Below are 22565 nucleotides of genomic sequence, written 5' to 3' on the forward strand. Positions count from 1 at the left end.
TACATCCTTTTTGCTGAAGATGTGCCTCCAGTAAGCGAACATGAACATTTATTAGAAAGTGAAAAAAAAAAAAAAAAAAAAACACACAAACAAAAGGGAGCCCAACTCTAACAGCAATTAGGGAGCCTCACAGTTAGGACACCTCCTAGGGAAGTGAACATCCTTTAGCATTAAGAATTCTCACTGGAGAAAATAAAGGAACAATCCTATTTGCAAGAAAGACAGAGCAGAGCTGGCCACCTGCAGAACATGGTTAGTTGGCTTCTGTAGACTAGCAAAGGACTATCCTACACTGCAACCAGTTGGGTTTTTATTGCTGAAGTATGAATGCTATTAAGTTTGTGACTGATGATATGCTAATATTAAAGGCTGATTTTCCCCTCTTCATCATGTTCCCCTTAGAGCATAAGTGCACGTATCCTACCTCAGTTTGATGCAATAAAGGTGTTTTTGAAAAAGAAATACATTAATGGTACCTGAAATTTAATTTCGATTTCTAAATTGAAATTGAGAAGCTTCAGGAGAAGCTTAGGCCTAAAGGGCATTTTGTACATGAAAATACCTTCCTCCTTCGGCCAGCTAGTCAAAGTGGTGAGTTTGTCTGATGAACTGTCAGCGCGCTCTCCTCAGAATACAGACAGCACGTGGTTGAAGAGTCCCTGTCTTTCTCCCTTGCCCTGCCAAAGAGCAAGCAGATATCCAGAACCTACTGCTGAGACATGATGTTTTCCTTTTAGAATAATTCATCAGGAATTAAGGGGGATCTTTAATCTTCACCAACACAGGCCTTGTCTTCCGCAATGTTCTTAAAGTCACCAATACACAACAGCAGCGTAAGTCATAACGTATTTCATAAAGAAATTCTATTTCTGCAGTAGAAATTGCCTTTCTTTTTAATAGCCTCTTCTTGGGCTTTCATTCAAACATGCACAAGAAAGTTCTCTGTGAATCTGCAGGTATATCAGAACACTGATTTTAATAGCCACAGGAATGTTTCTATCTTTTCATAATGTTTTTTAATTCATGTGTACTTCAGCTGAAAACCAAAATAATGAAACTAAGAAGAGCCATCTCTTGGAGCTTTATTTCCCATTCCCATCTTCTTCCCAGTTCCCACTTTTCCCACTATGCCCCCTATCAGAAGCCAGAAGAGGGAGTTTCTGGCTGCAGACGTCTGAGGGATGCAGGCTGATCATGCACAGGGTAGCGATGCGAGGCAGTAAGTTACAGATGCTGCGAGACAGCACAGTGGTATTTTGGATGAAAATATTTGGGGGTAAGGAAGGCGGTGCCAAAGCCATGCTAGCTTCTTGGCTGGTTTATTTTAAGAAAAGTAAGAAAAATATGGCAGTGTAAATTTATAATTAAAAAAGTCTGTTAAAAGCAGCTTCAGTAGAAGCTATATCAACTCTGTACAGTAGGGGAGACCAACATCATTCTCAGCCCATGTCTTAACCCCCAGCCAGAAATGCGTGTTGCACGCTGAGGATCAGATACAGTCCCCCTATTTTACAGAAAACATTTCTCGGCTGCATCGTCTATCTGTTCGCCTGACCTTGCCGTAGGACAGAGCTGAGGAGCAGCACAAGAGACCAGGCCAGCCCCAGAGCCGGATGATCTCCAAAGGGCCTCCAAATAGCAGAGGTCTGACTTGGTTTTTCAAGTTTCCATCAAGGAGATTTCTACACATCCCGGATAGGTTGTTCCCTGTTTCACCATCCCAGCAGCTAGAAATTCTTCCTCAACAGCCAAGCTAATTTTTCTGCCCTATAAATATCAGCCACTTTTGAATAATGGCTACACAGAATAAAACAATGGATGGCCTCTTTTTTGTAATAACCTCCCAAAACATCAAAGAGGCCTCTCATTCTCCTCCTTTTGACATTAAAGGAAGCCAAATTATTACAGCCTTTCATTGTAGGTGAATTTGCTAAGTCCCTGCTTTTGCTTGCTGTTCTCCTCCAGATTCCCACCAGTTTGCTGCCCTCTGCCTTAGCAGGGCCAGCCAGGGCTGGATGCTCCCCTTGCCCACAGACACATTGCCTGCTAGAAACATCGGATCCCACTGGGATGGCATCTTCGTTTTTTTGCAGCATCGTTGCATTGTTTTATGTTTTCACTGAGACACCCTGAAATTTGCAGACCCTTTTCTGCAGTCCTGGTAGCCAGGCAGACATTTCTATTGTGTGCATGCGCTGACTTCTTCTGAAGGGCAGCAATCTACAATTGTCCTCAAATTTAGATGAATTTATCTACAAGTATGAAGTGTGGGTGGCTAGTTTCTCATTGTCTTTTAAGAATTTCTGCTTGTTTCTATGTCATGTCAGAAATAAAAAGAGGGGATATAAAATTGCACATGTTCAACAATGCTCCATAACAAGGCACCAAGCACTGTAGAAATGAGCATATTTGATTTAATCAAAATAAGTGTTGTAGGAAAATCACGTAGGTTTAATTTTTGAAAAGCTATTAAGTTTCAAATTAAATGGAAGATTAAAATAAAAATGAGCTTTAGCTGTAAGTGGAGGCTAAATTTGGTCAATTTTTGTTGTTTATCTGTGCATAAAGTCCTTGCATTTACCATTTGACAAATCCTCTAATAAAATACTTGCTGCAATCAGGTGAAGTAGGTTATTAATGGTTCTAAAAAAGATATACAGGATTGCCTCATCCTGAGGCAATTAAGTCTGTGAAGTAAGTGTGTTTAATATCTCTGGGGGCCTGACTGGAATGAAACAGGTGATCTTTCTACAATTGCCATTGTTTCATTTAGAATCTCTTTAATTTTGTTTGTTTTTAACTGAAGAGTGACTCCTTGCTTTATATCCCTTTTGTTAAGACTCCAGTTTAGGGACTTGCAAAGGCTGCGTGTGCCACATCAAAAGCCGAGTGGAAAATTTCAAACACCACTGAAAAGCAACCTGATGTTTCATGGGAAGCCCTAGCATCCCAAGCAGGAGAGGACAGTCCATATTTACTCTCGGTCTCTCGACTCGGGTTTTGCAGTGGGTGCTGCCAGCTCCCATGTTAGGGGGACAGTCCAGACCTCCTTGCCTTGCATCAGCTCCTCAGCAAAGCTCACACCACTTGCCAGCTACCTCCCTTGGCTCTTCATCCACCATCCTCCCGCAAGGGGCTCAGGGACTGACGGGTGAAGGGACAGGGAGTTGAGTCACCACACAGCTCTCCGACACATCTTCGTTTCAAAGAAACGCTGACTTAAATACAGCCCTCGGCTCTTGCTTACAGATCCCCAGATTCAGGCTCTTGAGTTTGGAAAACAAATCCTTTACCACCATATGTTTTCTGAGGGATACATTGTGTATGCATCAGGGTGCTGTTTGGCCCTTTGCTATCAAACCTTGTATTTTTCATTTCTCCTTTTTTCCTCCACTGTGTTCTTTTTTCCCTGGATTTATTAGTGGGGATGGTTTGTGGAGGTACGGTTAATTACTAGAGCTTATGGCCTGCTGTGATTGAAAGCTGATCTCACCAGTTTGGGGTCTGCGTTATATTTATTCTGTATGTAATTAAATCTGAATACCATAACTATGCATAATGTTGGAAAATAATGAGAAACTTTTTTTTTTTAGTGAAAGCACATCTGAAAGGTATTTTCTTCCTGCAGTACTGAATTTCTACAAAGCACTCTGCACTTTACACACACACAAACAAGCAGACAGCCAAAAGGCCAAAAGAGTCATCCCAGTCTATGATTTAGATGAAAACAAATGTTTGTTTATCAGATCTATGTGATCCATTAAAAAAATAAAGAAGGAATTCAAGCAAACTGCGATAAAGGCAATCCATATATCTTGGGGTATTCGTAACATCACAGACATACTAAAGGCATGCAGAGAAGTGCCAGCACAGCAGGGTGAACATGAACAGCACATCCTGGAAGCAGCGGCATCCAATTGAACACAGGAGATTTGGCTGGGGAGTCCCTGAAATAAAACAAGTTGTGGGAGGTCAGGCCACTGCTCCAACTATGGGGATCAAAAATTCTCCTGATTTCCTTACCTAAGGAGGGGGGACCAGACCAGTATGGGAGAGGAGATCAGACACTGTTTACATTGAGGTAAATCAAGCAGAACACTGCACAGCTCACTGGACCATACCAGAATTAGGCCAGACATATCATATCTAGAGGCTCAATTTTATTTTTTTTTTTTTCTCTGCTACACATAAATCTGAAGCCTGCAGAGGTCCTTGTTGTTCACCAGCGTGACAGTGATCTGAAATTAGAGGCCTCCAGAATATCAGAAATCCTTGGTCCGGAAATTTATCTCATTGCCTCTACACAGAGCTGATGTTCAGAAAAAGAGAGTTTGGTATCTGTTCTAATGTGATGAAGGATACAATCAGCAACACTCCAAACAAGTGCATGCAAGCCAAAACAAAAATAACGAGATCAAATCCAGAGTCTTTCACCACAAAGCAAGCCCACCCCAGGGCACACCAAGCAAGGCAAGGGTCCCACCGCAACCGGGAGATTGCCTTTCAGGTTTAAGAAGGGTAACAATGCAGAAAAAAAAAGAAAAAGGGACACACACATCTTTTCCTAAAGAACGAGGGCATGGCCCCTCTCCCCAGAAATATTGAATGCAGGGCAAGAATAACTCAAGTTTTAAATTCATGTATATAAAGTAAGGGAACTCACAGTGATATCTTTTTAGGAGGACCTTGCTGTCTAGAAAACACCTTTTGCCTTGTCCTCCACCCCAAACAGTAGGGAACAGACCTGCAAATGCCCAGGCATCACATTACTAACAGCTTCGCCTTTTTGAAACTAAGCCATGGTATCCAGTGCCACGGCTGCTAAAGGAATGCTCTTCCTGGAAGCGATCAGCGAACTCGCGTTTCTGAGACAGCAGCAGAGAGACATTTTCCCTCCTTGCCGAGTGGCAGACACATAACTGAGTGTAAGTCCTTGAACAGCCAGTCTCAATCTGCGGGTCTGAAAGCAAAGTGAACCAGCCCTTGAAGGACAAGATTAAATGCGCAGGTGTCAGCAAGGCTGTTTGCACCAGCCATCACCAGCACTTTAACAGAACCATATGTACCAGCTACTGCATTCCCCCCCCACCCCCCAACCACCTCGGCTTCACACAGCACAGAAGCCAACGGCAGCTCAAAAAGCATAAGCATCCATACAAACGCACCTCACCACAAGATTCTGCAGCAGTTGTGTTAGTTACTGCAATAGTTACTTTTAGCTACGTCTGCGGTGTGTATGGACCTGAGACAATAATTATAAAAATAAAAAGTTATTTGCTGAACTCCCATAACTCATGACTCTTTCCCCTTCATAAACTGTCCAAAAGTGGATGATCTGGGAATTCTGCTGGTTCTTGTTTTGCCATAGTGCTCTCCAGAAACGTCAGTCCTTGACCACTAAACTTTTGAGCTGTACTGATTTATGATGATTTGCCAGAAGAGGTTACCTACTCTTTACCAAACTGGGTATCAGCCTTGGAGTCAGGAGAAAAGCCTGGGAAGGACAAGCTGGTCTTGCAGCCTGTAGAACTCAGGAGCGCGCCCAAGCTCCAGCTTGCAGCCTATGCTACGATGCTCATCATGGTTGTATTAGGGCAAGGCACAGCACAAGCCCCTTCCCATCTCCTCTCCACTGGTTTCATCAGCCATGTTTGCTCTCTGGATAATTAGAGACCGGGACCCCAGAGAATGTCAAGTAGACTATTTGCCGCAGAGGTTGGACATATGCTATTGCTCCCTTACTAGCTCATGACTCAAAGTACCGTCCTGTATCATGTTTTAATCTGTCATTTTTTGCACAAGTAATAGTACACCAGATTTTCTGCTTGATTGTCACATAAGACAACCTCCCCACCAAAAAAAAAAAAAGAACCCCTTCCTGTGCGTGTCTGTTGTCTGTACAGGCGAAATCCAAATTGCAATGCTATTTCCTAGACAGAAAGCTACGAGATTTCATGAAGTCAACAACAGAACAGTTCTCAGCATATGAAAGCAAAAATAAGTTCTCAGTATATGAAAGCAAAATTGTCAGTATCCATCCTCCATAATAATAGTAATTTCATAAATTGTAGGGTTTGTATATGAGTTATACAGACAATTAATACATTTCTGAAAAATTTTAGCTAGGAGGGGAAAAAAAAAAGAAGAAAAAAATCACAAATACGCTGAAAGTCCCTCAACGCCACCACCACCTTGTATGCAATAATTATGTTGTCATTTGTGCTCAGGGAGAACAAACAAGAAAAAGACACACATCCCTGACTACTCCAAAGAAAATGTTTGTTCAAGAAACACCAAGTAGAAAACATTTTCACAAATCTTATTGTGCCCAAGAGAAGCTGTAAGCGGCACAGCAGACATTTACACTTGCCAGAATTCCATTCTAAACGACCTATTCAATACAAATGACTGTCTGGCATCATAATTGCTGCACTGCTCATGTGCTTGTGTTTATCTTATTAAAACACATGCATGGCAAACTTTTCAAAATGAAATTATCACACGTAAAGTTTGTTCTTTCTGTCGTGTACTTAAGAGTCCTGGATACCTTCGTGGAGCAAATGGGACTGAAATCCCCAAATTCTACTGCATTTTGTTAAAAGAGCCAGGTGTTTCCTGGTAGCTTAAGGTAAATGACAGATCTTGAAGCCTTAATATAATCCAACGTGAAAAGTAACAACATGCTGATGGGTCATGCGTATGGTATTTATTTTATACAGCATTCTTCCCAATTTATTTTTTACTTATGAATTAGCAATCTGTTAAAATACATGGGGTTGTTCATACCTACAGCTTATTTCAGCTTCCCTCAAACCCAAACCGGCAATAATGCGTTGGTTTAGCTTTGGGGGTTATTTATATATAGTAATCTCTGTGACTGGGACTGCTAGACTCAAGTTTTTCTTATTTCTTTTAAATGAAAAGTGAAAAGTTAATGCATAATTGTGCAACAAGCAGGAGGGGAAATGCCGTACCAAAACCCATACCCATCAACCCGTGAAATACATGAAGCTTTCTGCACGTCCACTGTTTAGGCAGAACCCCCACAATGACTTCACTTAAGAAAAAATGGCACAATATCTCAAACTTTAAAAGATACAATATGTTTCCAAATTATTTCCATAAGCATGTTAGTAAATGAAAAAAAAAAAAGCTTAAATCAAAGCAGAGGAAAGAGTGGGAGTTCTTCACCAAACAGCTTGTCTCCCAGTAGAAAGAACGTTTTCAGGTTCATATAAGCAAAAAATCGTTTTAAAATCTGAAGCTGTACCCAGTGCTACCAGGTGGTTATATCTGGAATGTTATTGCTCATGGAAAACACTTGGATGACAACTAAATTCCAGGGAAGAGCACCACAGAGTTGTGTTCTGCTGTCCATTAGAAAAAGCTCTGTCCATATTTCTCACCACCCCTTTCACGCTTCCTCCAACACATTGAGAAATCAAGCTCCCAGAGAACTTTTTTCCCCCCTCAGCCCCCAGTTAAGAAAAAGCTGGGGTTTTATTTATGTCAGAGGTGTAAAATCAGTTAAACTTCCAGCATTTGGGTACGTGATGAATCTTGTTCCTAGTGGTCTGGTGGGTAGCAGAATTAAAATAAAGAGGCCTGGACATTTCAAATTAAAATACTCACACAGACATACAGAGCTGCTAGTGCCCACGCCGATTTCAAAAGTTAGATCCTTACTTGTTTTGGGAAAGTGGTCACCTACAGAGTAAAAGGGATTCTTAAGTTAGGAACGTCCCTGCACCTCAGGACATGGTCCAAAGCAACCTGAGTGACACACACGTTAGTTGGGGACCTCACAACTCCAACTCCTAGTTGGAGCTGCAGTCCTCCCACCCTGCAAAGTTCAGTCTTTCTCTTGGCTTGTCCTTTACTGCTTAGTATGGTAAGCACATAATTAAATACTTAAAATACACCCTCAGCTGCCAAAGCCTACTTTAGTATCCTTAAAGCTAGTCCCACTTGCTGGGAGCAACATCAGAGGAGCCGTACACGCTCTGAGCTTCTTCCCCTTGAACATACTGATGCTACAAGATTGAGTTCTTTGGCTTTATTTTACTTTAGTACCAAACCCGACACTTCTCTTACCTAAAATAGATTGGATATAGCTAGAGAGATTGAAGAATGACTCTTCTGCCTCAAGGCAGGATCCCCACGCTCACATAACCTCTGTGCTTGCCTGGCTCCTCTGCCACGGATGGAGCCCCCAAAAGCTTCCTAGGATCAGTTCCAGCACTTACCTCTCCTTGCAGCTGAGGACCCTGATCTATCTCTACCCCAAATCACCTTTGCTATAATTTAAGCCCACTTTCTTCTGCTGTCTACTGTGGAGAAAGCACTCAGTTCTTTTCCTTAGCAATAACTTTTTCTCTATTCAGAGGTTCTTCTAAGCTTTATTCTCTCTACACTAAATCTTTTTTGTGCTATCTTTCCTTACAAATCACACCCTAAAGCTGTTATCAAACACGCTGATTTATTCTACAATTTCCTAATTTTCTTGTATTTACAGCCCCAGTCCGAACTACCTACCAGTAACCTTCCAGCTCTTCTCTCTCACTTAGCAGAAGCATTCAACAGGAATGAGAAGTGCTCACTCATATATATATAGCCATGGGCCAGACTAACAGGTGATATAAATTGGCACAGGTCTGTACCTAATTAAAGAGTTATGTAAATTCAGAGGGGGTGGGGTATCTAGCTTTGTTGTTGCTTTAGGAAAGATGCAGTAGAAAGAAAGACTAGGTCTCTCTTTTTGTTTGTTTCTGTATGAGAAATTTAAGGGTCTTAGTTCGTTAGGGGCGAGGGGAGGCACTATTTAGGAGCTTTTCGTGTTGTTAAATTAAAGACTCCATAAGAGGCGCGCTCCTGGGTTTGCCGAGGGGCAATTTAGCATTGTCTTCCTGCTCTGATGAAGTTTCTTAAAGTAAAACAAACAGTTCCGCGTTACACCCCCCTAGAAAAGGGGCTGCTTTCCCACGCGAAGAGCTGGGTCTTTACTGAAAGTCCGAGGGTCGAAGGGAGGCTGCCCCCGACCGCCCACCGCCCTGTAGCGCTTAGGAGGCAGAGGGTCACTCCTGGGGAGCGGGGGAGACATTGCAATCGGTGCTGCGCTAGCGCGCTCCAAAACCCATGCTAAATAAAAAGCCCAACACCGCGTACCTTGCCTGACTGCTGCTGCCCGCCCCCAGGAGCACATGGCGGGGTGGGGGGTGTCTCACTGCCGGGGCTGGGGTCGGCGAGCGGGAGCGCCGCCCCGCCGGGGCTGCCCGGAGCCTCCCTGCGCGGCCGCGGCGGAGCCGCGGAGCCGGGAGGGCGACGCGGGGAAGGGCCGCGATGGGCGAGGATGAAATCCGAGGAAAAGTGCGTCTCTCTCCTGGCTTACAAAAAGTTGACATCAACTCAGTTGAAAAGTAGGTTAATTAGTAGTGTCTGACAGAGCTCCCCAGCAGTGACTTACTTCAGGTGCCGCACATTACTGCTACTCTGCTGAAAAAGGCTTTGTTTTCACCTAGCTTTGTAGCCTCGAGTGTCTGAATATTGATTAACTCTGGGTATTTGATTTCTTTGAAATACACTCGCATTATTCCAATAAACTGCATCTTTTAATCGAGTTATTTTTTTAAGGTAATTAAAATATTAACAGCGCTTTGCTACTAGAAATGTGACCCTTGGCAATGAAGTCGTTTCTCCTTTTACCATCAGAGCTCGACGATGTCCCTTAGCGAGGGGATGTGGTTGCGGGGAGGGACTGGACGTGGTCAACAAACTCCCGCGCAGGGACTTGCCCCGGGGCAGGGTTTTTTTTTTTTCTCATAGGAAAAACCGAAACATTTACATTCCTGAGAGGGTCTTGGCGAGCTCGGCCCCAGATCTGGCCATGCGAAGCCAGAAAACCTTCCCATTTCCGAGCATATCGGGGGAGTCGCCCTGCACAGGAGCAGTCTCCAGCCTCTCCCCTTGGCCCCGCAGGCGAGTGTCGCGATAGCCGTTATGTCGGGGTGGAGGCGAGAGAGGGGCTGCCAGGTCGGCCTCCCCCCGCCCCCCCAAGCTCCGCGCTGCCCTTCCGCGGGCGCGCAGGGCGGCCGGGCCGCGGTAGCTCCAGCCCCCCAGCCGGGCGAGTAACGCGACGCGGAGCGTTGTGCCTAAACGCCAACCCCGGGATGATGTGCTCAACTTTTCAAAGGCCTCTGGTACAGTTATCTTCTTTTTTTTTTTCTTTTTTTTTTTTTTTCTTTTATTAACTCAATGAGGACGCGCAGGGGAAGGCATGCAGGGGTAATGGCAATCGTGGGATTAAGCACGGGGGAAATAAAGCCTAAGTTGCTGCGCCTTCATCTCCGTTGCTCAGGCGTTGCTGCACGCAGCTACCCAGCACCGAAGTGTCCTACGCAGCAAGTTTCTCCCTCCTCCTGTGGTTTCTCTGAAAGTCTGCTGAAAAGGCACCCCTCTCCTTCTGATCCCCAGCAGCCAGAGAAAACCCTGCCTCTGCCTCCCGCCTGCATTTTGACCTGCCGTTCTCTCCCCCTGCCAAAGTTTTGCTGTTCTGTTTCCCCCCTTGTAACGCCACTTCGCAGGGCGCAGCTCCTCTCGGAAGGAGGAAACCTGGCGGCGAGATCCCCCCTGCGCCAGATGGGATTGCTATTTCAGGGCGAGCAGGCAGTGGCCGAGGCCGGCGGAAACCCCCGCAGAAGGACAACCTTTGAAGCTCCGCGGGAGGGGGCGGAAGAGGGGTCGGGACACGGGGTCCACTCGCGGCCCCAGGGATCCGGGAGTGGGGGGGTCAGGGTGAACCTTTTTCAGCAGAGACCCGCAGCCCCTCCAGGGACGTGCGCCGGTGCCGGCGTGCGGCGCAGGAGCCGGGAGCGGGGCTCAGCTCTACCTGCCCCTTCTGCTCAGCGTGAGGCACCGCGCTGGTGCGGAGGGAAAGGGCTCGTCAGCTGCTCGCTTCTGAAGCCCTGGGCCCCACCTTGATTGCGGTTTTCTCTTCCCAGTGTTCCCTGTAAAGCCAAGTAAAAATCAAACCCAGTTGTCTTGATCTGATCCAAAAGATGTACCAGACCAACTCCGATCTCAGCAGAAATGTCCTTGTTTCAATTTCCTCTTAAGACTATTGCTTTTTCTTCTCAGGCAGGCAGCCGTGCAGCCACTGTTTTAATGTGCGGGGTGAATTGTAAGGTCATCAGGGCTTTCCTGTTCTCTAGGAAACTTTTTATTTTTTGTTTGCAAGGGGGTGAACGAGAGAGGTCCCCAGCCAATCCCTCTCCCATTAAAACATTTGTAGCTTAGACCTAGCCTGTTGACTTTACCTAGCTGTGTCGGGGCGGGGTTACGGGAAAGTGCCTCTCCAAAAAAAAAAGAAAAAAAGCAAAAACTCTCAGAAAAGCAAAAGCTCAAAAGCTAAAAGAGCTCCAAGCCCGCCCGCCGCCTAAAAAAAAAAAAATTAAAAAAAAAAAAAGGGACAGATCCAAATACTCCTTCAAATGGCCAGGTTGGGAGGGCTGGGGTCTGCTCTGCTGCAACTACAGGCTTGTCCGCGCTATTTATACCGTACTCTCTCCAAAGCTTGCAGGCTTCATGGATAAGAAGCAGAGTGTTCCTGGAATCGGTTCAGAACGTGTTCTGATGTACAGATAAACTTCTGGAAAGTATCTGATGACTGTGCCCGAGTGCGCTGACCCGCCTCCCATCGATGGGAATAAAGCGATAGCGTTCGACTTAAAGAAAGCCGCAGAACTTAATTAATTCGATGCTTTAATGGTTATAGAATCTGCAAAACACTAGTATTAATTTAGACACTGGCATCTGGTTTCACTGAAATTCATGTCGAATGTGCAAACTACCCCGGCGTTTCCGGCTGCTCCCCGGGCGGGACGGGACGGGACGGGACGGGGGGAGCGGGAGAAGCGCCGGGGAAGGTGCCCGGCCCCGGGGCCGGCCACGCTCGGAAGTGCGAGGCGAGTTCAGGGCGAGCTGGGCGCGGGTGGGAGCTGGCCCCGGAGCACGGGCACACGCGTGGCGGCCCCACCATCGCCGCCCCACACGCCGCCGGCCGGGCAGAGCCCAGGGAGCAGCGGCGGCTGGGCAAAGTGGGGGTACCGCACCCCCACCCGCACCGGCCGGCGGGACCGGGCCCCCTCTGTCCCACCCAGCGGCTTTTAGCCCGGTGTACGCACGCCCCCGGGGCCTTTTGTCCGCGCTTCCGAAATCACGCAGCTGTGTGACTCGAGCCGGCTTTTTTTCCGATTGTGAAATCTTCGCTTTTAAGACAAAGAGGGCTCCTTAAATCATGAGAATGACAGACTTGAAAGAGAAAATTGATAATGTTAATAAATGGAGTTTACTGGGAAGATGGCATTTAGAAAAGGGTGAGATGTCCCAAATTTAATTTTCGCTGGTGAAACAAGACAATTCTAAAAGGCCACAGATGAGACCATTTTTATTAAACATTTGTACTATTTTGGAAGCTAAGCCATAACTCATCTGCACTAAAATTTAACGACTTCGATTCATCAGGAAAGTTTGCTCTTGGACTATGCTTCAAAGACAGAACAACAACTCCAATGACAGGCTATAATGATTTCCCTCCTCTGATTTGCAGTGGGTTGGTGTGTTCTTGTGCCCAGACCGAAGATTCATATTCAAATCCCGAAGTCATAAAATTTAGGCTTTCGCATTTGTCTTTTTCAAACCGAAACTTGACTAAACCAGAGTCCAGGATCAAAAGCGCGCAAGAGCTATCAATTTCTCAGGGGACTGCAAAAGCCACTTGCCGCATACTTACTCTGACAATATTGCGGACAATTTGGGTAACATTGGGCAACACGTGTTGTCCCTGGGAACCGAGCTGTATTGTTTCTCCTGAGGTTTCCCTGTCAGCTCTGGTTTAACAAGAGTTGTGCTCCAAGAAGGTTTCTCGGGAAAGGCTCAATATTGGGCATAGAGGATGAGCAGAATTTTTAGGATTAGGGAGGAGGTGTGCTTCCTCGACTTGTGACTTTGTTTCAGCTCCGAGCTTGACTTTGTTTTCCCCCTTTTTTAGCTCTATCTTTTTCTCAAGTGACGTTAAAGCAAGAAAGACAAGTGCAGAACTAATGGCGAGTTCAAGGTGGCGGTGCCGGGGCTTTGCAGGGGGAGGAAGTGCGGCATCGCTCCCTAAATGTGCATCCTTTCTTCGGAAAGAGGTGGCGGGAGAAAGTGACGTTTTTTCACAGGACAGTGTCTGATTTCCCGACGGGAGAAAACTGCCTCGCAGTGCCCGGTGTAAGCCCCCAGCCCGGCTGCCACGGCCGGGGCAGCTCAGCCCTGGCACCTCACCTCGCCTGCCAGAAAAAGTTTGTTTTCTTTCGCTTAGGGAGGTGTTCCCGGCCCCATCCTGGAGCACTCACACCCAGTGCGCAGGGGGGGCCGAGCCAGCAGAAAACAGCCCGGCCTGTGTTTATTCTCGAGACTAGAAATGAAAAGGAACCGGCTCGTTGCTTCTTGATCTTTTCATTTCCTTTCCCTGGCCTGGGAGGAATCCCCCTGCCAGTCCCGCACGTTTTAAGCCATGTCTGCGGGACTCCGACTCACCCTAGATCTGTTTTTTAAAACGTATTTAAGCTGCAGAATTTGCTGACACATAAATAAGCCATCAAGGCTCTCGGAAGCTCATGAATCTTTGACTGAAGTATGTGTGGGGACTTACACACTTGTTCCACGTCGTGATACTTTAAAAACTTTCACAAAGACGACTCCGGACAAAAAGCACCTCTGTTTAACAAGATAATTCTTGCTTTCAGTTTTATTTCTATTTTCAACTTCCTATTCTTTTGTCCCGTGACATGGCGCTTTTTTCCCCCTCGGGGACTCCTTTCTCTTCTTTCTCCCCTCCTATTCTGAACTGTTTTACAGCCCCGCTTTGTTACTGTCAGGAAAAAATGTCTGGAGAGCCCTGTCTCCTAAAGAAGGAACAGAAAAGGGAGGACTGGAGCTGCAATGTTGCCTATGCATGCAGAACATCCCAATCTGTTTTTGTGCATTGAGTTGGGGAGAGGGCAGCAGGGAGCGTGCACCCAGCCTCAGCCCGGACAAAGGGAGGCCGGACAGCTGCGCACCCGCCACAAAAGATTCACTCTTCTGTCAACTCTGTTTACTTAGTGTTGTTTCTGACCTCTGTGCTACACTTGTTGCTAATACATATGCTTATCAAACCATTTTAATTGGCTTTCTTCATAACATTAGTCCCAGTGCTTTTTTTTTTTTTTTCTACGTGTGTTTCCAAACAACTTAATTGACTTCTCTAATATTCATCTTCTTGGGCTCTAAACAACGGGTTTCTCCACACACACACACACACGCTTCCCAGCCCCCGGGAAAAAGGCCCAGGGGAGTCTGCACGGAGGGAGCTTCCCCTTTGGGAAGGGGTGGCTGTGCAGGGAGATGAGGACGCGGGGCTAACCCGCACCCCGAGGGGACAGCCGTGTCGCAGGCGTCGCTCCGGCTGGCACAGCGGATCCGGGCCGCGCGGGATGAGGCGGCTGCTGGTCGATAGGAGAGCTGACTGCCCTCCTCGTGCTTTAAATGTGGTTTTGCTTTGTTTTATGGCACTCGGTGGACTGGTGCCAGCCCGAGAAGACCCGGCACCACCCTCGGAGCTGCTCATCGATCAAGAGCGCAGCGCCCTGACCAGCAGCGCGGGGCCGAGCGTCCGCGCAACGGCCCGCGGACGCCCTCCGCGGCGGCGCACCCTGCGCGGACAGAGCCTCCCCGTCCGCCGCAGGTAGAGCCGCGGGGGTCGGGGCCGCCCCGCTCCTCCGCCCCTCACCCAAACCCTGCGTCCAGGGCAGCCCGGCCCCCCGGCACCGCACCGGCGGGAGGCGCTGGGCGCCCGGGGGTCCCTCCGGGCTGGGATGCAGGAGGTGGCAGGGAGCAGCCAACCTGCCCCCCCAAATCCCCGAGCAGCACCCCCCGCAGCCTTTACCATCTATATTAATCGCTTCGCTTGAGCCTCTTCCACCAACCCTTTTTTTTTTTTTTTTTTTTTTTTTTTACAATTTCGTAATTAATTGTTGCGCTCGGGTTTGTAATGGAAACAATCCTGCGAGGCCGGATGGTTGTTATGATTTGCTTTCTTTAGCGCTTCTCCCCCTTCGCGAGCATTGTTCGCGGTGACTGTCTGGGCTCAGATATGATGTTGGGACAGCGCCTCCCTTGAAATGGAAACAGAGGCCTGAATAAAGAAGGGTGGAAAAAAAGTACTTTGTAGTCTGCATCGTCCATCTTTAATTCAGAGACGCATCTATACTCCTGGGAGCGCCGCCTTTGATCTCTTTGATTTTTACACCAGATCTGTTATGGACTAAAATTCCTAGGTTTTCCATAGAAACATCTCCATTCCTTCGGGATATTGATGTTTTCTTCTTCCTAGGGGTTATGATATGGTAAATCAGATTCAGAAAAGCATGGACAATGCCAGCATTCATGGGTCGGGGGGCGGGGGTGGGGGGGTGGGAGCCTCTCTCTCTTCTCCCAATGAATCAAAATATTGTTTATTCTGTTGCTCTTTAAGCCCAGTCACTTCAGCTGCCTTTCAGTGCCTTCAACTCTGGAAGAGGGGCAGCAGCAGCAGCAGCAGCAGGTTGCGTTGCCATGGGGACCCTACTGTATGGCAGCAGCGCCAGCCCCAAAGACAATGCCTCGCAAAGGGGCTTGAAAAGTGAGGTTTCTCCCTTTGCCACGCAGCCACTTCCGATGGAGCAAGCATTCTCCTTTCGGGACCCTCATCTTGTCACTAGAACAATGTCTATCTTCGCCTGCCAATTTTTTTTTTTCTCTATCCTGCCTTTGATCTATAAAAAATCAAAAGAACAAAGTCAGGGGAGAATAGGGGGCTTTTTTTTTGTTGTTGATGCACAGAACAGGCTTTTATAATTTGGGTCTACTTTTGTGCCTGAGGATTGCAGGGGCAGGGAAGGAGGGTAGTTGATTCGTGTGTTGGGCTCTCTCCAGCCCTGCCGACCCTGGGCACGGCGTGTGCCAAAGCCCCCCCCCCCCTTTCCCCTCCTCCTCCCCAAAGCAGCCAGGAATAAGGACGGGTGCTGCCCACCTCGGGTGTCCCCCACTCCCCAGCCTTGGTCCTGAGAGCTCTCCTGCAGGCTGGGGCCTTTCCACCTGCTGGGCCCAGGCCACCGCTGGGGTGGCACTGACCGTTGCCCAAGGCCAAGTCAGGATCACCCAAGCCTCGAATTAATGCCCATGTTAATAACAGAGATGTGTGCAAATCACAGAATAACAGCCTGACCATCACTGTATATTTTAACGCATGATGCAAAATGATGCTGTTTTCCAAGTCATGATTTTGTGTAAATGTTAGAGGAATGAACGTGAGACTAACACCCTTTTCTTAGAAATCAGACAAATCAGGACAGCGTGAGGCCCTGAGATGCTGAAATCTTGGATTTACGTGCTAGCAAAGCAAAGAAATCAGAGCGTCCATGCAAATATGCGAATGTGAGTTTGACTTCTTTGTTTGTAAGTGGCAACAGGCATTGTCACGCATGTGTAGGACAGGCTATAAATAATCCCTGATGGAAAACTGGGTCTAGTTCTGGTTCATTCCATGAGGACAAGTGGCTGGTTGGGTTCACATGTGACTCTATGCACGTAACCCTCCTGGAATTAACCCTAATCACTCGAGCTCAGCTCAGTTCCTTGCCTCGCTTCGAACAGCGGGAAGTGTTGATTTCTCCAAAAGGATTGCATTACGGCTACTTCCTTTTCATTAAAATGCCAGCAAAGGAAACAACAGAAATGACTGGTCTGTGCTGTATCAGTTACACTGGCTTTGGTGCCCTGGCTAAAATGTGTTCCCGCACGATTAGGTGATTAACTCCATCACAGACTGGTTTCCTACTTTGAAGGAGTCAATTTCTGGGCAAGGTAATACAGTAGGTTGGTGAGAGAATGGAAATTAGAGGAAGGTTCATTAAAGAAACTCAGACTTCCTTGGTGAGATCTTGTTCCGTCTCTGGCCACCCTTTCTTAGTTATTTTTGAAAGAAAATCACCAGTTTCAAAATGTCTAGTTCAAGTCAATTAATTTAGACAAGGGCATCTGACCCTCGGTCTGGATTTGGGCTGCTGGGGAGCATTTGCTGTGGGCTGTAAATGGAGGCAGAGGCACCCCTTGCTGGAGGGCTGTGAGCCGGGGTTGAGAGCGGGGTGGCTTCATGGGGCTCACGGCCTTCGTTCCTGCCTTTATGTCAGACAAACATGAAACAGGGGCAACACTCATCCTTTTCCCAGCATGGAAGAGTCATGGGTGGGCACGAGGGAGTGTTAGGGCATTGCATGTCTCAGCAGCATGCTGTGGCAGCTTCAGGTCTGCCTGTAGATCACAACTGGGATGGTCCATCCAGTCCCTGGAGACAGCTAAGTCTCCACTGCTGCATCTGCCTGACACCACCTCACCCTTACTGGTGTCTCCTAGCAATTGCCTGTGACCTGCATGGGATTTCTGGACCCTGGTCCCATGCCAAGCCCACAAAAACCCTCAGCTCAGTCCCCAGGAGCTGACCCTTCACCACCTGGGGTATCCCCATGCCTCAGGGTCTGTGCCAAGGGACTGCAGACATGAGCCTGTCGTAAAAATGGTCACTGAGGCAGTGGGTTTGGATGGCACTGGGAGGACTTGGGAACCACAGCATCCACTTGCAGTGGGCCTTGGAGAGAAGACGAAAGGATGGGGGAGGGCTGTATTTCACCTGTGTGAAAGATAACTGCTGGGACAAGATATAGCAGGGCTGGGGCCCAAGATCAATTCCCCTTCCCTCCTCCTCCTACTGTCCCCCACCCTCCCTCCCCCTGCCCGATTCCCCGGGGAACCGGCTTCCCACCCTATCTGGTCACGTTTTCTTCCCAAGATTAATTGTTGGGTCAGGGCGGATTCACCATTGTGTCAGCCTGCAAGTGCCTTTCTCTTCTTTCTTTTTAAGAGAGCCTTAGTCAAACTTCAGGCCCCCCTCTCTTCCCTCCTCCCCCATCTTTTAGGGCGGGGGGGCTGCTACTCCGAGCCGACCTTCTGGGCTGAGAGGCATCAGCCATGCCTTTTAACTGTACAATTATGCACACTCCCTAAATGTTGTTTTAATAACAGCGTTTGAAAAAAGCCGCAGCGGGTCGGTGTTTAGAAAAGCAGTGAGATGCCCGGAGCGGCCCTCTCCCTCCCTCACACACGCACAGATACACCCCGGGCAGCATTTTGGGGGGGGGGGGGGGTAACGGTGAAAACGCACCCAGCACCTAGATGAGGAGACTGACCCCCATCTCCCTGGGAGCCCCCGCGTCCCCTCTGGGCAGCCGCTCCCCTGGAAAGCGCAGGCGGGAGGAGGGCGCCGGGCGGGCGGGCGAGGACAGCGACGCGGCTCGGTGCCCTGCGGGCAGCCCTGGCCCCTGCGGGCGCCCCGCAGGACCACGGAACACGGTACTGGGGCCGGCCGGGCTGGAGGCATCGCCCGCCTCCCGGGTCACCCCCGCAGCCGGCAGAGCCGCGCAGCCCGGTGAGAAGCGGGCAGGGGGATGCCGTGCGGTTCATCCAACTTCCAGAGCCCGGCCCCACGTCGGGCAGCAGCCGCCCCCCCGACTCCGGGCGGCAACCTCCGGAGGGTCCCGCCGCCAGCTGGGGCTGGGAGAGCCCCTCGGAGCGCCCCGACCCCGGCCGCTCCCCCGGGCTACCAACCCCGGGCTACCACCAGCCACGCCGCTCTCGGGGCTCTGCCCCGCGGGAAACTCGCTCCCCTGTGAAACCACAGTGCCTGGCACTCATTTTCCATCCAAAGCCACCCTGTAAGAGATGCTGCGAAGGAGACCCAGACACCTTCATATCTCAATTTTTCTTCTTTGGACAGGAAATGTGCGTGGAAGGGGGGGGTCGAGATCGTAAATTTCACTGATTACTTGCAGATTGTACAGAATATATTCAAGCTTTCATGACAGCTTCTAGAGACATAACGACTGGACAATATTGCCCGAACAGTACAAACTCTCTTTAACTACTACAAAGAAATCAGCAGGTAATTATAGGCTCGATTGTATACATAATAGGCATCGGAAATCGGAGAATAACTGTAGGCAGCGATTCTGAACCAGAAGAGGAACTGTCGTGCTTCAAACTCTCATACAATAGCTGCTCATTGTGCCGGGTGTCTTATTCTAATTAGAGATACCTGCGCAGCATAACAAATATAGAAGAGAGACACATCCTTGATCTTCCTGCCAGTAAACCTCATCCTTTAAAAATTAAAGATATAAAGGCAAAGCAAGCCATGTGGGTATTCCTGACACAGGCGATGATGCTGAGCTGTGCCCTCTGCGCTTTACTGGGCAGAACGACCACGCCTTGTTTGGGGGGATTTCTGACCGGAATGGGACTGCTGGCAAAAAAAACTTTTCTCAAGGTGCCCAGAGAATTGCACTTTAGACAGAGAAAGATAATATATATGAAAGAGCGCCCGGCCAAAATTAACCGCAAACAACAATCACTTCGGGAACCCATCAAACCTTTATTTCATATTGAGTTTATAATATTTAATTCTTTTTTTTTTTCCTTGACTTACGGGGGCGGGGGGGGTGGGGAGACAAGCTAGCTACAAGAATATAAGTATATATTTCTGGTAGAGAGGTTGTTTCTTTTTTAACAAATGTTTTTCTTTTGAAATCATTATTGGCACTCCCTGCGCAGAATCGTCTACCTCTCCTTTAGCTGGTAATTCCTCCTTCCAGCAGACTCTAACTCCCAGCCAAATGACGGAAAACACTCCTAAAAACTCTCCTGGTGTCGATGCCCATTTCACTGGAAGGCTTCCCCCAACTCCCGTTTCTTTCAGGTGAAGTTTTCCAACGAGTTCCTTGGCCACAAGCCGAGGCGGTGCCCGGCATGTGCAGCTGTGCGTGGGTGAACCCACGCACCGCCCGTCCCCGCGGGTCTGGTCCCTCTTCTCCCCGGCTGAAACGAGCCCCAGCGGTTTCCACACAACTTCGCTTTGAATATATCATCTGGCCTTAAAGTTCACTTCGGTTGTTTTGCCTCTAGGGGTACGTGCTATGTTATTCTGGGTCACGAGTGACCTGTACGCCTAAGTGAACGTGCGTCCACATCACAACCCAGCCACCCGGGAGTAGATAATCCGAGGTGTCATTTCATCCCGTGGAGGAGACGGTTTCCACCAGGTCAAGTTCGACTCTGCCAAAGAGCAGAGCAGAGCGGAGCCGAGAAGTGCCCAAGCCAGGGATACTCACCCTCGGCAGGAGCCCAGCGCAGAGCCCGAGGAAAGGCTCTCCTCGGGGCTCTGAATTCGCCGGGGGATTTGTCGTGAGCATCAGCCGCGGGTGAGCGCGGAGCCGCTGCCGCGGGGCAGCTCCCGCCAGCAGCGCGGGATGTGCGGGACCCCACGCGTGTCATCAGAAAAAAACTCGTCGGGGAGCAGCCAGGCTCCAAATAAATTAGATTTGGATTCCTTTCATTTACAAATACCTCATTTGTGAAGTCCGATGGCTGTTTTTCTAAACATCATTTACTACATCGTTGTAAACGAGATAATAGAATTGTTGGTTAAAAAATTGATATGATTGATAGAAATAAATTCTCTGTATAACTGGCAACGAGTAGCAGCTGAATATTTTACTCTGTGCTTTGCAGTCCCGCTCCTGTAACAACCGTTTTGTCTAAGCTACACCGCTGGCTTCAGCTTATCTATTTGGTTTTAATGCCAAGTTAACGTTAAAGCTAGAGCAGGATGTTCGTATAAATATGAATCAACTTTTTCAAAATGCTCCTGACTAAATCATGCCGTGAAAATAAAACACAGAGGGAGAGAAGGAGGGGAAGTTGTGTTTCCCAAAATTGAAAGACAGTAAAAAATTGGTCATCAAAAAAAAAATCTCCAGATGAAGACAGTAAAGGTAAATCAAAGCAGAGCAACTGTTTGCAATATCACTTGTACTTTTCCTGTTGGGCTGCGCAGTATTTTACCGAGTGGAAGTACTAGCAAGATGTGCAGGTATCCGCTTACATTATAAACTGCAGTTGGTATAAATATTCTATTCCAGGGAACAGCATTATCACATGCTTCCAAATAACCAAGTAGCCTTTCAAACAAAAGCCACACATCAGGTGGCGTTTTATTAATGAATGATGCTCTGCCTGATAAATATGAAGGGTGACCGTTTTCTGCCCGGCTCCTGTCGCCGCCCGCACCGTCCCGCCGCTGCCTCCGCGGAGCGCGGAGCCCCGTCCGCCGCCCTGCCCGCCCGGCAGCCCCCTGCTCCAGCCCGGCTGCGGGGCTCTTCTTTGCAGGTTTTAGGGGGATGCCTTGGACTCCAGCCTCCAGCGACCAAATTCACGTACAAAACGCTACCGCCAAATGGCAACTCTTTGGGGGATTTTTTTGGGTTTTTTTCCCCCCACTCTAAAGTTTTGCCGTGTTTGCCCAATTCCGGCGAGAAAGGTTCGTGGGACGAAGGATAGGTCAGATTTATATCAGGGTAACCTGCCTGCCTCCATCCTTTCGCTTGTGTCACCTGTGAATTTCTCAGGTGCAGGGTTGCACCTCACCCCGCACATCTCTGCCATCAGCAGTCTCCGGACAGTGCCTGAACTCAGCCTTTTCCATAGCCGGTCCCAAACCTAATCTGCTTGTGCAGCTCGACAAGCCACGCTGCGAACCGGGCAGAACAAGACTCTGTTGATCGCCCTGGTCACAAGTTCGCTTTTCTGACCTTATATCCTAGTCCAGCTGGTTGTTGGGTTCGGTCTGGTTTGGGCTTTTTTAAGCCGACTCTTATTCTACGTGTTAAATGGTCGGCTCTTTAACCAGCAACTAGCAATCATCAGACATTAATTTATACGGCTTTTACAAATACCTAAGCTATTTAAAATGCTGAACTGGGTTGTGTGTGGCAGGGAACATCTATCTATTGAATAGGCAGTGTCACACGGTAGCATGCTCTCTTGTCAAGGGTGATTGTGTTTTAGGCAAACATTTGAGCAAACATAAAGGCAAAGGTCAAGTACTGTTCAGTTGCAGTGTGTGCTAATTCACCTAGCTAACCAATGGGGCAAAAGTTGCATTTTCTGCGAGCACCGCAGACCAAACCTCTGCGAAGGGCATTATTAGCAGTGAGCCGGCTGTGATCGCTTCCAGACAGCTCCCGGGTGGAAGGGCTGGAGGTTCCGAGGGTGCCCGGGGTGCAGCTCCTGCACGGTCACCTCCCTTTGCTAACAAGCACTTTCCAATGAGCTGGTGGATTTTGTACTGTTCTGCTCCCCCACACCCCCTTTTTTCCCCCCCTCCTTTTTCCTTGTTATTTAGTTATTTCCCTGCATTTTCTTCCTCTCCCTCCCCGTTCCCTGAACAAACGAAGCTGGGCTGCCCATAGCCGGCCGGCTTAGGGCGCTGAGTGCCCGGAGCCCAGCGCAGGGAGAAGGGCGAGATCAATCAGCAACTCCGGAGAAATTGGGCGAGCGGAGACCAGTGGCAGGAAAGTGCAGTTTGACTCCTCATTGAAAGTGCGTGGGGAGGAGGG

The 22565-nt window shown here is 48.4% G+C and overlaps 1 long non-coding RNA gene across 2 annotated transcripts; it reads right to left on the reverse strand.

Moving 5' to 3' along the window:
• Positions 1 to 3719: 3719 nt before the first annotated feature.
• Positions 3720 to 9365, reverse strand: LOC141745172 (uncharacterized). 2 transcript variants are annotated; one of them, XR_012587691.1, is made up of 3 exons: positions 9166 to 9365; positions 7633 to 7707; positions 3720 to 3947 (listed from the first exon to the last, which is right to left on the reverse strand). It is a non-coding gene; the product is annotated as an uncharacterized LOC141745172 (long non-coding RNA). The 2 variants fall into 2 exon arrangements; XR_012587690.1 differs by lacking the exon at positions 9166 to 9365 and adding an exon at positions 8536 to 8625.
• Positions 9366 to 22565: the final 13200 nt, after the last annotated feature.

This window comes from Larus michahellis, chromosome 6 (genome assembly GCF_964199755.1).
Source record: "Larus michahellis chromosome 6, bLarMic1.1, whole genome shotgun sequence".
NCBI lineage: Eukaryota > Metazoa > Chordata > Aves > Charadriiformes > Laridae > Larus > Larus michahellis.